This window comes from Phocoena sinus, chromosome 10 (assembly GCF_008692025.1).
Source record: "Phocoena sinus isolate mPhoSin1 chromosome 10, mPhoSin1.pri, whole genome shotgun sequence".
NCBI classification, from domain to species: Eukaryota; Metazoa; Chordata; class Mammalia; order Artiodactyla; family Phocoenidae; genus Phocoena; species Phocoena sinus.
The window spans coordinates 7,899,453-7,915,352 of NC_045772.1; the positions used below are offsets into that span (position 1 = coordinate 7,899,453).

General features: G+C 45.1%; 1 long non-coding RNA gene across 1 annotated transcript; it reads left to right on the top strand.

The window, feature by feature from the left end:
* Nucleotides 1-6,806: 6,806 nt before the first annotated feature.
* On the top strand, nt 6,807-11,445 carry LOC116760699. The gene is made up of 4 exons (XR_004351806.1): nt 6,807-6,918; nt 7,414-7,509; nt 9,798-9,884; nt 11,296-11,445. It is a non-coding gene; the product is annotated as an uncharacterized LOC116760699 (long non-coding RNA).
* Nucleotides 11,446-15,900: the final 4,455 nt, after the last annotated feature.

Sequence of the window (15,900 nt, forward strand, 5' to 3'; positions counted from 1 at the left end):
CCCATGCGGAGCTCCCTGGTGGCCTAGTGATTAGGATTCTGGGCTTTCACTGCAGTGGCCCGGGTTCAACCCCTGGTCAGGGAACTGAGATCCAGCAAGTCGTGTGGCACAGCATGGCCAAAAAAAAAAAGGAGAGAGAGAGACGCCTATGTTTCTTACTGGAGCCTAGATGGATGTGGTGCTGTTTATGACATGGGGAAGACTTCACAGGAAGAGGCAGAGGAAGAAGGACAGACCCTGAATCAGAAAGCAGGAGGGAAATCTGGGGAGTTTGGCATCACAGACATCAAGGCAGATACCAAAACTGAAGTTACAGAACGTGCGATGGGCTGAGCGCAAACCTTTGCCACATATATAACAGATTCGTCATGGAAAATACAGAGGCTCTTGAAAGAAACAGGAATGAAAAACAACCCAATAGAAAAGCGGGCAACTCATATGAAAGGGCGATTTGCAGAAGAAAGGATCCAAATTTTCAGTAAACATATGAAAAGATATTCGATGTCCGTAAAATTAGAAGAATGTAAATATTATGGGTTGAATTGTGTTCACTCCCCCCTGCCCCCAAATATGCTGAAGTCCTAACCTCCAGTACCTCGGAATGTGAACTTATTTGTAAATAAGGTTGTCACAGATATAATTAGTTAAGATGAGGTCATACTGGAGTGGAGTGGGCCCCTAATCCAATATGACTAGTGGCCTCCTTATAAGAAGAGGGCCATGTGACAACCGAGACCCAGGGAGAATGCCCTGTGGGGACAGAGAATCAGAGTGATACACCAAAGACTGACAGGCACCACCAGAAGTTAGGAAGAGGCTAGGAAGAATGGTCCCCTATGTCCCTAGGTTTCAGAGGGAGCACCGCCCTGTTGACGCCTCAATTTCAGACTTCTTGTCTCCTGAACCATGAGACAATACATTTCTGTTTTTTTTTTTTTAAGGCACACGTCTCCTGAACCATGAGACAATACATTTCTGTTTTTTTTTTTAAGCCACTATGTTTCTAGTACCTGGTTACAACAGCCCTAGAAACTAATACAGTAAATTAAAATAACACTGAAATGCTTTCTTATTTTTCCCATCAGCTTGGAAAAACAAAAACAAAAAAGATGATAACATCCAGTGCTGTCAAGGACATGAGACAATTCCCCCCATGACTGCCCACTGGAGTGGAATTTAGTGATGCTTCATGGGAGGGCATTTGGCAGTAAACCATCAAATAAAAATGAAAAGGCCCATGACCTAGAACTTGGCAATTCCTATTCTTTCTGTCCCTGGAGAAATACACGTGTTCGCAAAAGAGTTGTGTGTAAGAATGTTCTTTGCAGGAATTCCCTGGCTGTCCAGTGGTTAGGACTCCGAGTGCTTTCACTGCTGGGGGCCCAGGTTCAATCTCTGGTGTAGGAACTAAAGTCCCGCAAGCCGTGTGGCCAAAAAAAAAAAATGTTCTTTGCAGTACTGTTGTAATGGCGCATCCATCCTGTCCACTGGTAGAGAATGCTTACATAAACTTGTCTCTTCTCAGGGAGGATTCGCTATGAAGTTAATGGAGCTTAAGCTTCAGGGCCCCTCACTTGCAGCAGCCCAGGAGAGAATCTAGCAATTTCTCAATGTAACTTTGTAATATTTTTCTTAAAGAGGTTCCCCGCAAATGCATAAGCTTCAGGACCCAAAAAACTTGAAACTGCCCCATCATACTATATAATGCATGGCAACAGTTAAAAAGAGATGTGGCATAGGCTTCCCTGGTGGCGCAGTAGTTAAGAATCTGCCTGCCAATGCAGGGGACACGGGTTCAATCCCTGGTGCTGGAAGATCCCACATGCCACGGAGCAACTAAGCCCATGCACCACAACTACTGAGCCTGCGTGCCACAACTACTGAAGCCCATGCACCTAGAGCCTGTGCTCCGCAACAAGAGAAGCCACCGCAATGAGAAGCCCACACACCACAACAAAGAGTAGCCCCTGCTCACTGCAACTAGAGAAAGCCTGCGTGAAGCAACGAAGACCCAAGGCAGCCAAAAATGAATAAATAAATAAATTAAAAAAAAAAATAGATGAGGCAGACAACATGACAGTGGAGGGTTTCACCAAGTGCAGGTCTGAATTCTTACAGAGAAGGACTGAAAGTGGCAAGTTGGTTTGTTATTGGAAGTTCCTGTTGACCTGGGTGGGCAGTTTCAGCGGAATGATGGGTAAGAAATGTCAGACTGCTAGGAGGGATGGTGACAAAGTAGGGACTGTGAATGTGGACAGTCCTTTCAAGAAATCTGGCTGTGAGGAGAGATGAGCTGCAGGAAGAAGTCTCATGAGGGAGGAAGAGGCTTGAGCCACGGTGTTGAGGACAAAGAACCTGGTAGGCCTGAACATTGAGGTTAACAGCAATTCTGAGAGCATTTGTCATGTGGTTGCCTAGCCTCCAAACACTCTTCCAATTTGGGGCATTATCTCAAGCCCCCATCTCCTATCATAGGAGCAGAAATGGATCAGACATCACCCCCTTCCACCCTCCCGGAGTAGCTAGCCAAATTTTTTGAAATATTTGATTTCTACTACTGCTTGCTTCAACTGGAATTTCATAAAAATTGGTACTTGATCTGACACAGTTTGGTATGGCATGCCTGCACGGGCTTATTTGTTGTGGGTTTAGTATGAACCCCCATCTTGTGCTCTGCCATTCAGGAACCCAGAGTCCTGAAAGTCTGAGGCTTCCTGGACAGATCCCTTTCCACTGTGAGATAATCCACCAAATAGGAAGATTCTTATAACACTCAACACTTTGAGATTTGGGTTCCCTGTGTAAGAGGCAAAATGGTTGAGACTTCGTGCAAGTCTAAGCTTGCCTTTGACTAACTGTGCGCCTTTAGGCAAGACTCTTATATGCTCTAAGCCCCAATGTCCTCGTTTGTAAAGGGGGATAACTGTACTCCATCCTACTGATGATCTGGGAGACCTGAGACTGAAGAAAAAGTCCGAAATGGTCCTTGTGAACAAGTTGTTATGTTTTATTCCTGGGACCTCAGAAATGGGGACTGAGAGATCGGGGCCTGTGGCCAGGGCAGCCAGTTTTGGAGGCCAGTGCCTGATGAGCTGGGTGAGTGTGAAGAGCCCTGCCCAGTCAAGACGGTGACTCCACCAGCCACCCAAGCTTCTCTGGAGGACAGGTTACATGCAAGACCTACACAGAGACTTGGGCAGCAGAGTGACACAGAAACCCAGAGGTGCCCAGAGATTAAAGCCAAAAGTAGAAGTCTGCTGCAGTGGAAGCTTTGAGCGTGCAGAACTCATGAAGTAGTAAAGGCGGAGAGGCGGTAGGTGGTGGTAGCTGCAGACGCTATTGGTGCCCTGCCCGGCAGCCCCTCCGTCCTTCCTAATTTACCTGTAGGTACAGGAGATGCTTTTCTGCATGCACGTTTTTTTAAAAAATTAATTAATTAATTTTTGGCTGTGTTGGGTCTTTGTTGCTGCGCGCAGGCTTTCTCTAGTTGCGGCGAGCAGGGGCTCCTCTTCGTTGTGGTGCGCGGGCTTCTCATTGCGGTGGCTTCTCTTGTTGCGGAGCACGGGCTCTAGGTCTGCAGGCTTCAGTAGTTGTGGCTCGTGGGCTCAGTAGCTGTGGTGCACACGCTTAGCTGCTCCGTGGCATGTGGGCTCTTCCTGGAGCAAGGCTCAAACCCATGTCCCCTGCATTGGCATGTGGATTCTTAACCACTGTGTGCCACCAGGGAAGTCCCTGCATGCACTTTTTACCTCTAGTATTCTCAGGGCTCTGCTTCTCAGCTTCAGGGTTTTTTTCTGGAGTTGTGGGGACTTGCTCAGCCCTTTGTGCTGGGCAGCCCAGAAGGGCCAGAGATTTGAAACCTCTAGGGCAGTGGGAGTCAGTGGATAAATGCCCCAGGAGCACAGCGCTGTGCTGAGTTCTGCGAGGCTCCTCCCAGTAAGACTGGGCCCCAGCTGCCCACAGAGGCTTTCCTCACTTCCTTCTCCCTTTTACTTTCTGTCTCACTTTCCCTTTCCCTTGCTGTGCTTCCGGGAATCTCCTCCAAAATAAGTTATCAAGTTCTTGTCTCAGGGTCTTCTTTGGGGGAATGTGAATTTAGACAGTAGCACTAGAAGAGAGAAGCAAAATGGAAGATCTACTTCAGGTGCTGAGAAGCAGTGGACACTTGCTCAGAGACAACCAGATGATGGCCTGTTGAGGCATCTGGTCTCCCCAGGCTGACTGTGCAGATGAGGATGGTCTCCCATTAGACAAACTTCCCAGTGTGTCTGAGGGAACCTGAGTGTGTCCCTGGTCCTTCCAGCCTGAAAGCACATAACCAGCCTTCCCGTAAGGATAGTTGTCGTTTGTTAAGCACCTACTATGTGCCAAGCTCTGCGCCAGGCACTTCACTTTCATTATCTCTCATTCTCATGACAACTTGCAAGGGGGGTAATATCCTTTTATAACAAACAAAGCAGTGTGGTACTGGCATGAAGACAGACATGTAGACCAATGGATTAGAATAGAGCACCCAGAAAGAAATCTTCACATATATGGTCAAAAGACTTTTGAGAAGAGTGCCAAGACTATTCAATGGGGAAAGGACAGTCTCTGCAACAAATAGTGTTGGGAAAACCGGATATCCACAAAAAATGAAGTTGTGCCTTTACCTTACACTATATACAAAAATTAACTCAAAGTAGATCAAAGAGCTAAATCTAAGAGCTAAAACTATAAAACTCTTAGAGGAAAAAATAAGAGAAAATATCCATGACCTTGGATTTGACAATGGTTTCTTAAATATGACACCAAAAGCATAGGCAATGACATTTTTTAAAAAAAGATAAATTAGACTTCATCAAAATTTAAAACTTCTGTGTATTAAGGGACATTATCAAGAGTGAAAAGAGAGCTCACAGAAAGGGAGCAAGTTTTTGCAAATCATATATCTAACAAGCATTTAATATCCAGTTTATATAAAGAACTCCTACAACTCATCACCAAACCACCCAGTTAAAATGGGTGTGTGTGGGGGGGCACTTCCCTGGTGGTGCAGTGGTTAAGAATCCGCCTGCCAACGCAGGGGACATGGGTTCGAGCCCTGGTCTGGGAAGATCCCACATGCTGCGGAGCAACTAAGCCCATGTGCCACAACTACTGAGCTTGTGCGCCCCACAACTACTGAAGCCCGTGTGCCTAGAGCCTGTGCTCCACAAAGAAGAGTAGCCCTTGCTCGTGCAACTAGAGAAAGCCCGCGTGCAGAAATGAAGACCCAATGCAGCCAAAATAAATAAATAAATAAAAGTTATTTTTTAAAAAATGGGTGAGAATTCCCTGGTGGTCCAGTGGTTAAGACTCTACACTTTCACTGCCGAGGGCATGGGTTCAGTCCCTGGGTGGGGAACTAAGACCCCCCAAGCCACGTGGTGTGGCCGAAAAAAAAAAAATGGGTAAAGGATTTGAATAGACATTTTGCCAGGGAAGACATGCAAATAGCTAATAAGCACATGAAAATATGCTCAACATCATTAGTCATTAAAGAAATGTAAATCAAAACTACTATTGTGGGCTTCCCTGGTGGCGCAGTGGTTGAGAGTCCGCCTGCCAATGCGGAGGACTCGGGTTCGTGCCCCGGCCCGGGAAGATCCCACGTGCTGCGGAGCGGCTGGGCCCGTGAGCCATGGCCGCTGAGCCTGAGCGTACGGAGCCTGTGCTCTGCAAGGCGTGAGGCCACAGCAGTGAGAGGCTCGCGTACCGCAAAAAAAAAAAAAAAAAAAAAAAAAAAAAAAAAAAAAAAAAAAGATAAAAACTACTATTGCTTCACACCCCCTAGAATAGCTATTATTTTTTAAAAATGGAAGATAGTAAGTGTTGACAAGGATGTTGCTATGGATCCAGTTGTGTCTCTCCCCCATCGCTAATTCATAGTTGAAGGCATAGCCCCCAATGTGACTGTATTTGGATATAGGCTGAGGGAATTTTTTGTAAATATTTATTTATTTATTTATTTGGTTGTGTCGGGTCTTAGTTGTGGCGCTCGGGATCTTCGCTGTGGCATGCAGGATCTTTCATTGTGGCTCGTGGGCTCAGTAGTTGCAGAGCTTGGGCTTAGTTGTCTCACAGCCTGTGGGATCTTAGTTCCCCGACCAGGGATCGAACCCGCGTCCTCTGCATTGGAAGGCAGATTCTTAACCACTGGACCACCAGGGAAGTCCCATAACGGAGTTAAAGTCAAATGAGGTAATAAGGATGGGACCCTTATCCAATAGATTTGGTGCTCTTTTAAGAAGAGGAAGAGAAATTCTACTCAGTGCTCCCTGGCGAGTAGAAGGAAATCCAAAAAAGAGGGGATATATGTATACGTATAGCTGATTCACTTTTCTGTACAGCAGAAACTAACGCAACATTGTAAAGCAACTATACTCCAATAAAAGTTAACTTAGAAAAAACATAAAGAGGAAGAGAAACCAGAGCTCTCTTTCACTTTCTCTGCCTCAGTTCATGCACCAAAGAAAGGACATAGCCAGAAAGTGATTATCTACAAGCCAGACAGAGAGCTCTCACCAGAAAGCAAATTTGCCAGAACTTTGATCTTGGACTTTGCAACCTACAGACCTGTGAGTCATACATTTCTGTTGTTGAAGCTGCCAAGTTTGTGGTATTTTGTTATAGCAGCCTGAGCAGACTAATACAGCTGTAGAGAAATTAGAGTGCATTGCTAGTGAGAATGCAAAATAGTGCACTGCTGTGGAAGACAATTTGGCAACTCCTCAGAAAGCTAAAATTTAACATTTCCACTTCCAGCAATTCCACTTCTAGGTATTACCCAAAGGAACTGAAAGACGGGCCTCAAAGAGATATTTGTACACATCATGTGCATTGCAGCAGTAGTCACGATAGCCAAAAGAAGGAAAAAAACCAAGCGTCCATCAGCAGGTGAGTGCGTAGACACAATGCGGAATGTACATACAATGGAATATTATTCAGTGAAAAAAGGAATGAAATTCCAATATGTGCTACAGTATGGATGAACCTTTAAAACTTAGTGCTAATGAAGTCAGTCAGACACAAAAGGACATATACTGTATGATTCCACTTATATGAGGTACCTAGAATAGGCAAACTCATAGAGACAGGAAGTAGAACAGAAGTTACCAGGGGCAGGAGGGAGGAAGGAGTGGGGAGTTACTGTTTAATGGGTAGAATTTCTGTTTGGGATGATGAAAAATTTTTGGAAATAGTTGGTGATGGTTATACTATGTTTGAGTGCACTTAATGCCACCAGATTGTACCCTTAAAGTGGTAAATTTTATGTCATGTATATTTTATGTCACGTATATTGTATATTTTATTGCCATTTTCAAAAACTTGTAAAAAACAAAAACAAACAACAACAAAAGCATGGGAAACAACCCAAGTGTCCTTCAACAGGTGAATGAATAAGAAAACTGTGGTACCTCCATGTGATGAAATGGATAAAATGGAACAAACTATGCACACACGTGATAACTTGGATTAATCACAGAGGTATTGTGTTATATTAAAGAAGTCAGTCTTGATAGGTGACATACTGTATGACCCCATTATATGACATTCTTGAAAAGACAACACTGTATGGATGGAGAACAAGTCAGTGGTCCTCAGGGATTAGAGGCGGGGGAAAGAGAGCGCGCGAGGGAGGTTTGGGGGGCAATGGATCGTGGTGATGATTATACTAATCTATATATACATTAAGACTCGTAAAACTATTCACCAAGATGTTTTACAAAGTTCAGTTCATTGTATGATCATTTCTTTTTTTTTTTTTTGCGGTACGCGGGCCTCTCACCGTTGTGGCCTCCCCCGCTGCAGAGCACAGGCTCCGGACGCGCAGGCCCAGCGGCCATGGCTCACGGGCCCAGCCGCTCCGCGGCATGAGGGATCCTCCCAGACCGGGGCACAAACCCGTGTCCCCTGCATCGAAAGGCGGACTCCCAACCACTGCGCCACCAGGGAAGCCCCTGTATGATCATTTTTTAAAAAATGAGTGACTCAGATCAAGTGACCTGTCCAAGGTCACATGACTCCTCGGTGTTGGGCTGGGATGTGGACCCAGGTTTATCTCCTTCCTAGGTTGCCTCCTCTCCACCAGCCCAGGCTGCCTCTCCAAGGGCTAGTGTGAGGGAAACATGAGATAATGGAGTGAAAGCCCTTTGTAAATGGTTAAGGGCTACACAAATGTCAGGCCTCCTTATCAATCAGGGAACATGGCTGTTCCTCCAAGCCCCAACTTAATGAATAGCATTAGTATTATTGATTTGTACATTCAACTCTGACCTTCAATATATTAAGAACTGAGCTTCTAAAAAAACAAAGCAAGCAAACAAAAAACAACAGGTGGCATCTTCACTCCTTCCCTAAAGGTCATGTCTCTAGAAGAGAAAAGAGCTTAAAGGAGGAATATCTGGCCACAGTTTAAAATAAAAAGACTGCCTACTCTGGGTCATGGATGACAGCATTGCAGGGTGGGCAGGCCTCTGCAAGTGTGAGGTGGAAACATCATCACCAAAGACCAACAGAGGGTGAGCTGAATCCCCTGGGTGCAGGTAGGGGGAGGGTTCAGTGTCAACTGTGGGCCCGGGGAAGAGCACACAAGTTTTTGTGTCAGACCAACCTCAATGAAAAGTTTGTCTCTGCCATGATTCCCTACAGTGAGAACTTACATAGTCATTTAAGCTCTCTGAGTCTCATTTTCCTGATCTGGAACATGGTCCAGAGCAGCACTAATCTTAAAAATAGATTTTATTTTTGTGACGATTAAGTGGATGGTAAAGTTCCCGTCTATGGCTGGCACATCATTAACAGTCAATGAATAATAACTAGTCATAAAAATAAACATCAGCAATAATTACCAAGCTCTTAGACTTATATATAAAAAGATAACACAAAAATAATTTCAAAGCGAACCACAACTATTACAGGAATCAGAAAAAAATACATCTACACCATTGGTTTAATACTCTTTCCCAGTAGACCACCAAACCCTGATCAGACAGTTGGCTTGGTAGGCATGAACAAAATAAACGAAAGAGCAGTTTATTTGCTCATTCCTTTGTTTTTTTATTCAACTAGTGAAGGCACTGTGGTAGGTGCTGGAGATTCAGGGGTGAATAGGACAGGTGAGGTTTTTGTTCTCCTGGAAATTCAGAACCAGGTAAACAAGTGATCACATAAGAGACCAAGACAATGTAGATCACTAAGTGCTGTGCAGACAATAAAATGGGTTGATGTGATAGAGTGAATGGGGTGGCAGGGAAGTCCTCCTTGGGGAGGTGACAATTAAGGTGAGTTCTGAGACCTGGAGAAGCCAGCCATGCAGAAATGCGGGAGAGCCCCAGGCAAAGGCCAATGGCCAGGTGACGACTCCCAGAGGTGGGGAGAGGGATGGAGCTCTGCGAATACCAAAGGGAATGACATTCTTAGATGACCTCGGGAAGGAAGCCAGGGTTCAGCTCACCTGGGGATGAGCTGCTCTGGGTAAGAAGTTTCAATTTTAGTTAAGTTCAATGGGCGGCCAAGGAAGAGCTCTTTAAAGTTAGTTAGATGATGCATATATTTAAAGCAGACTAAGTTCTCCAAACAGAGGTTAGCTTTGTCAATGGGCTGTTACTAGTCGAAGCCTATTGGCCAAGACTGCTTCTTCTGCAGAGAGTAGGGGTGGGCACTGCCTACTTTTGCCTCAGTGAGGCTCCAGTTTTAGGTTTCCAAGATTAAGCCCCTTTAGGAGTCAACGTGTTATTTATTTGGATATATTAACACCCTCAATCCCTTTACAGTCCATTCTTGCTTGCCTAGGATCCGCTTTTTCTCTGTCTGCCCGTCAGTAATCCCAGGTCTGAGCTCTTCGATGTTAATTTCAGCAGGTAATCTAATTTTCTTTGTTTCTCACTTTTCATCCCTAGGTATACCATTTTTATTCTTCTGCCTATTTAATTTTTTTTTGGCCATGCCACGAGGCTTGTGGGATCTTGGTTCCCCCACCAGGGATGGAACCCGCGCCCCCTGCAGTGGAAGCACGGAGTATTAACCACTGATCTCCAGGGAAGTCCCTCTTATGCCTATTTTAAAGATGAGGATGCCAGGCTCAGAACCTTGTTCAGAGTCACCTCGTGTGTTGGTAGCAGAGCCAGGATTTTAACCTAAACTCATTTGACCCTTCACCATGGGAAGACAGTGGGGATGAAGAAGGCTTTAGGGAGAAACCTGAGTAGGAGTGTGAAAACACACAGATGATGCTGTGTACTCAGGAGGACAGGGATATAACGAAGTAAGATATAATGACAGCAGAGGAGGTGCTTGGAAACTCAGGTAAAGCAAGAGAGAGAGAAGGGCTCCAGAGCTTTACAGCATCTGCCATCTTTATAGCAACACACGGTGGGTAAGTAATGAAGAGTGAAGTTGTCAGTGTGACACAAGGGGCTAAACGCAGTCTCAGGTGTCTCCAAGATGCCCCAGGATGGGAGTGGAGACAAGGAGCCCAGAAACTGACTTTGTTTAAAAGCAAAGATCCGATAGAAGCAGTGATTAGGTAGATCAGATGAGATTGTGTATATGAGAGCACGATGGAAGTGGTGAATTGTGAGGCTCATCCTTCAAGAGCTTGAGTCACTGATCTTGGTAAGCAGAGCTTTCCCGAGTCTAAAGACAATTTAGCATCTTGGGGGGGATTCTTTTTTCCTTAGTTTAAATGTGAGAGAAAACATAGCAAGGGTAAATGAAACATGGTTATAAACAACCCACAGTGTAATCTACCTAAGTGCAATCTCATTTTTGCACGTTGTATGTATTTTTTACTGAGGTATATTGTAGATTTCTTTATATTGTTGCGATCACAATGCCCATGATAATTCTATTTCCTTTCGGCATCATATAATAAATGCTTTCCTGTGTTTCTTATCAGTTGGCACAATTAAAGAAAATATACTACCCCATCGAAGTCCCATCGTGTAATTATTATTCCACTTGATTAGTGTTACAGCATTTCCATATGTTTATACCTTTTGGGCAATTGTATTTTTAAGAAGTTCTAAAATTCAGTGATGGGAATTCCCTGATGGTCCAGTGGTTGGGATTCCACCCATCCACTGCAGGGGGCGCGGGTTTGATCCTTGGTGGGGGAACTAAGATCCCACATGCTACGTGGCGCAGCCAAAAAAAATAGTAATAATAAATAAAATAAAATTCAGTGAGATTTAAACATTAATGGTATAAAGAAATAAATAGTTGGCAAAAGTAACCTCCTTCTTCCTTTGTCTTTGCCATGTTCCCCAACAGCTTTGGATGAATGCAAATGCCTTCTGCAGACTCTTGAGAATATAGCTCAGAAGATTCAGGGAACATGAGTTTGTTTAAGGGGCAGACTCTTTAGACAATATAGAACTGGGCCTTCTGAATTATGCTTTTATGAGATTTTCTATTATGAGGGCTCCTAAATCTTTTCTTTTTTAAATAAATTTATTTATTTATTTATTTTTGGTTGAGTTGGGTCTTCGTTGCTGTGCGTGGGCTTTCTCTAGTTGCAACGAGCAGGGGACATTCTTCGTTGCGGTGCACGGGCTTCTCATTTTGGTGGCTTCTCTTGTTGCAGAGCACGGACTCTAGGCACGTGAGCTTCAGTACTTTTGGCTCACAGGCCCAGTAGTTGTGGCGCACGGGCTTAGTTGCTCCGCGGCATGTGGGATCTTCCCAGACCAGGGATCAGACCCATGTCCCCTGCATTGTCAGGTGGATTCTTAACCTCTGTGCCACCAGGGAAGTCCCAGGGCTCCTAAATCTTGTAGGTGAGGAGAGTAACGGACTCATTTCAACAATTCAGATGATGATCAAGGCCTGAATAGTGGAGGCAGAGCAGGTGAGCTTGCATCTGAGTGATGTAAAATTGAAGTACAATAGATAGGATATGTAACCACATGGATATTGGGGATGAGGGTCGAGGTGGCATTAAAGATGACTTTAAGGTTTCTAGACTGTTTAATGGGATGGCAGTGTCTTTGAGCAAGATAGAGGCTGTCAGTTACAGGAGGAGGAGTTTGGCAGAAAATAGAATAATTATCAAGACATCTGAAAACAGTTTCATTCTCCTGTAAGTATAGGATGATAGGTTCTACTTTTGTGTAATGGATAGTTTCACATCTCAGAATGCAAAATGTGGACGCAACTAGTCTGAAAAATTGCTACTCTGAGCTTACTCTAAGTAGAAGAAAGGGGACGCTTTGGTGAAAGAGACCATGCTGTTTCAGACTTCATCACAGCCTGGGTTTAGCTAGAAATATGGCCTTGCTTTGGGGGAGATTTCAAAAAGTGCAGAGAAAAGAGGATGCCTCAATGCTGGGGGCCCTAATGGGAGGCTAGTGCCCTGTCTCTGTTTAGAGGAGTCTAGGGGAGGACCAGCCTCTCAGGTAACCTGGCACTGAGACAAGGGAGTAGGGAGCTTGACTGGGTTGGTTAGGACCGAGGTTCTTGGAAGGAAGAGGTTCAAGCAAGTCCAGCAGAAGCTACAACGCAACACTGGGATCGAGTCAGAGGAGCTCATGCCAGGCTGGAAAGAGATGAAAAGAGATGGAGATGTTCCAGGCTTTGAAGTTCCAGGCCGTGTGTGGCTCTACATACCATGGGGTGAAGGCTCAGGTAAGAGGGCAGGGCAGTGGGCTCAGCAGGGGCAAGAGGCCCACAAAAGGTGTTCCAACAGTAGGTTGAAAATTTGTCCAAGTAGGAAGAAAATAATGGGTATCAAAAGAAAAAATGCACTACATAGGGCATCAACTCTTCAGTGAGTTCTTTGCAAGGAGATTGATCATGGGACTTCCCTGGTGGTCCAGTGGTTAAGACTCCACACTTCCACTGAAGGGGGCAATGGTTCGATCCCTGGTTGGGGAACTAAGATCCCTCATGCCAAGTGGCACGGCCAAAAAAAAGAAAAAGGAAAAAGAAAAGAAATTGATCAAATATGGGACAAAAATAAAGGAGAGAAAAGACAGGCAAAGGACTCTTAGAAGAGTGTTCTGTTGGCTGAGGAAATGAGTGAAAAACATCAGATGACATTATAATAAAATGATGGGCTTTTTAGGAATGTTTCGAGAATGAAAAGGAAATGGTGTGGGCCTACCCATTAGGGACAGGAGGAGATAATGATGAGCGTTGAAAACCAAAGACCTGGCTGATTGTTGTAGCAGAGTGGATACGGAGAGAATGCTGGAGAGCTCACAGCCCACAGGGGATGTTGGGGAATTAATCAGGCTCAGAAAATGGGTGGCAACTGGGACCACAGCCAAAATGATGCCACAAAACTAGTCTGGGGAGGTGTTGGCTATTGAGGCTGTTAAAACACCGGATGCCACCACCCATTTGGCCGTCTGCACTGGGACTTGGGTGCTGCCCACAGCCGTAAGGGATGGCAGGTTGAGTATCTCTGACGGAGGTTAGCTACCCTACCTTGTTCCAGCTGCACAGAAACTGGAGGAGCCAGGATTTGGCATGCTCAACGTCTACGATGGGAAGTGAACTCTGCATCCTTCAAGGTGGGGCTTTCTCAACTAGTGGAGGGGGGCATCACACCAAATTAAAGACTCGTTTCAGGTTGTAGCAAGGAGACTAACGACAGCATGACCAGTAAAGGAACTGCAGTTGTTTCAGAGGAACATGAAGAAGGCGTGGGCCCTGTCAGTGGCGGTGGGAATGGAGAAGAGGGTACAGACTGCAGTGAGAGTACAACAGCAGAGTGAATAGAGTTTAATGACTACTTAGATGCAGAGGCGGAGAGGAGAATATCTAAAATGCCTTTGAATGCCTATGTCTTCATGAATTGGATGAGTGGCAGTGCCATTAACCAGGCTAAGTCATCCAGGAGGAGGGGTATGTTTTGGGAAAATGACAGGTCAGTCATTTTTGACAGGCTGAGTTTGAAGCGTCCAAGAGACGCACAGCCAGGGAGAGACAATGGACACATTTGGGTGCCATGTTCCCAGACAGTAACTATGCAGTGGGGTGCTGGTAAATGACTAGCAACAGGCTTTCCGGAGAAAAGAAATTCTGATTTGTAGCATTTCTCAATTCTGTGGTGTAAATACAACCACTATGGCCAATTTCTAGGTATCAATACAAGGTTACTAAGAGTGGATTTGGGGGACTTCCCTGGTGGCACAGTGGTTAAGACTGTGCTCTCAATGCAGGGGGCCCAGGTTCCATCCCTGGTTGGGGAACTAGACCCCACATGCATGCTGCAGCTAAGGAGCCCACGTGCCTCAACTAAGGAGCCCGCCTGCTGCAACTAAGACCCGGCGCAACCAAATAAATAAATGTTAAAATAAATAAATAAAACATTAAAGTTAAAAATGAAAACATTAAAAAAAAAAAAAAGAGTGGATTTGGGAAGAGATGCACACAATCAGTTGTCAAGAGGCCACCTGGGGGGCCACTATGGTGACTATGGGTGAGGCTAAGGTCTCCCAGACAGGGCAGAACCCGGAGAACAGAATCTTCAGGGACGGACTGAAGAAGAGGGGCTGCCGGAAGGAATCTAAGAGAGAATGGGCAAGTCAAGATCAAGCCCAGATCTGGGCCCTGTCAAGCTCTCCAGAGGTAGCTTCCACCACTCATTCATTTTAAGAAAATCTGCTAGACTGTAAGCTATTTGAGGGAAAAGACTTTGTCTACTTCAGCTGTGTCCTCTAGGTTTGGAACACAGTAAGCGCTCAATTAATTCCACTAATATCTTAGGGAAGAATTATGTCCACCAGTTTCGTGAGGCAACACAAGAAAAACTGAATTGTGTTACAAGGAGACATTTTGGCTCAATGTAAGAAACACTTCCTACCAAGTCTTGCAGACGTAGACACCTTGTTTGGTCTGCCCCATACCACTCCCATTCTTCTGGGAACTGTCACTCTACCTTTCAACTCTGAGGTTCTCAAGACAGTCACTATTTTCTAAGTGAATCTACCAATTAGTCTAGGTGTCGGCACCTGACACAGCTGGGATTTTTGGAATCAGGACTTGGAGTAAGTCCCTCTCTTGTGGCAGAAACTGGGAGAAGAGGTGCCAGAAGAGGTGTCAGCATCCAGGGTTTTCCTGCCATATATAAAGCTAGTTTCAGGGATTCCCTGGCGGTCCAGTGGTCAGGACTCTGCGCTTCCACTACGGAGGGCAAAGGTTTGATCCCTGGTCAGGGAAGTAAGATCCCGCAAGCCGAACAGCGCAGCCAAAACAAAAAACAAAAAACCAAAGCTAGTCTCTGCAAAACACAGGCAGGGAGAATCCCAGCAGCGATGCCTCAGTTCTAGTCACTCATTCTTAGGTCCAGCTAGTTCTCTGTCCCTTTCTCTTATTACAGGACATAGCCCCATAGCCCTCTCATAAATGTCCCATGCCTTAGAAGCTGGATTCGGGTACCCTGCAACCAAGGGTCCCAATGAATACCCAAGCAGAACTCTCCAAACGTGTAACGCCACCTGTGTGAAAAGTGCTGTGCTCTTCACCGCTCAAGTATTCACGCAGTTTGAATGGCCACTTGAAAAGGGTTTAAAGGAGCGGATTTCTGCCGAGGGTGGAAGCCCTAAAGTAACAGTGATGGCAGCAGCCACCTCTCCGTGAGCACTTGCTCTGTGTGGTGGCAAAGTGGGGAAGCTGGGCTCGATCCAGGTTTGAATTCGAAGTTCTTAATTACTAAGCTAGAGGTTCTCAAACTTTTTAGTCTCAGGATCCCTTTATGATCTTAAAAGTTGAAGACCCCAAAGAGATTTGGTGTGGGTTATATCTATTTACTACAGTGGAAATCTTACCGAGAAATTTAAAAGATTTTAAAAGAACAAAAACCCATCACATGTTAACGTAAATATCTTTATTAAAAGTAACTAGCTTTCAAAACAAAAAATTAGAAGAGTG